This window comes from Nematolebias whitei, chromosome 7, assembly GCF_014905685.2.
Source record: "Nematolebias whitei isolate Nwh7 chromosome 7, NemWhi1, whole genome shotgun sequence".
Classification (NCBI taxonomy): domain Eukaryota; kingdom Metazoa; phylum Chordata; class Actinopteri; order Cyprinodontiformes; family Rivulidae; genus Nematolebias; species Nematolebias whitei.
In genome coordinates, this window is record NC_056504.1 from 19,718,280 (window position 1) to 19,719,290 (window position 1,011).

Below are 1,011 nucleotides of genomic sequence, written 5' to 3' on the forward strand. Positions count from 1 at the left end.
ACTGAAAAAGAAATGTCATGTTTAATCTTTACAGAAGATACAGAAGAGTTGACTCCACGAAGTCTGCTTTTCTGCAATAATCTCTCTGTCAGTTGTTAAACAAACTCATTCTCTGACCTCGACATTTGATAACACCTTACGTCAAAAACCACACCTCTTTCTGGTCCATCGACCAATCAAAAGCTCTCAAATGAACCGGAAGTCGACCCATTTAAAATGTGGCAACTTCCCAGTTCATGTTAGAATTGAGAATGGAAGAGAATTCTGTAGAATTCCGGAAAATTCCAGAGATGAAGAACTAGAGAGTTGCTGGAGTTGAAAGATTCTGTTAGAGTCTGAGAAGTTCTGAAGAATGAAAGGGGTTCAGAGTTCTTGGGTGCAAACGCGTTCAGGATGATCCAGAGACGTTTTGGAATTATGACTTCTGTTTGAACAAACCACGCACGACTCTCGAAGGATTTCAGCTGCTCTCAACGGAGACGCTGAAAAGTCTGAAGGATTCTATACCGACATTGAGTCATCGTCAACCAGGTAACAGTTTCTTCTTCGACTAAAGTGTACCGGAAGCAAGCTGAGATCTGATGGAGCGTGCACGTTCTGGTCATAACAGATTAATTCCCTCACATATCTCAATGTAAGATAACTCCATTTCATCTTAAAACTCTCCTCTCTCTCATAAAATCAGTACAGATATTTTAGAAATATCTGAAGCAAAGTCCTCAATTACTACCGAGTGATTGAAGTTTGTTATTTGTGAAACTTGTCTGTTATTATTTTCATATTTTGCCAAATTAATGTAAATGTTTGATGTTAAACTTTGATTCTGAAAATAAATGACCGCATTGATTTGATGGGTCAAAGATAAATAACGTCTCTCGTTACATTTCTGTTAAATTCAAGGCACGACATTACACAGTCAGAAAGATGAGGAACTCGTGAATATTGTATGCATATATACGGGGATATATTGTCATACTACAACTAGTGGCACGTACCTACGTGACTACTACA

At 38.2% G+C, this 1,011-nt stretch overlaps 1 protein-coding gene across 1 annotated transcript in view; it reads left to right on the forward strand.

The window, feature by feature from the left end:
- The window catches only part of LOC119412169 (contactin-4), a 178,078-nt gene that overhangs the window by 132,095 nt on the left and 44,972 nt on the right, over window positions 1–1,011 (forward strand). The window lies entirely within an intron of this gene.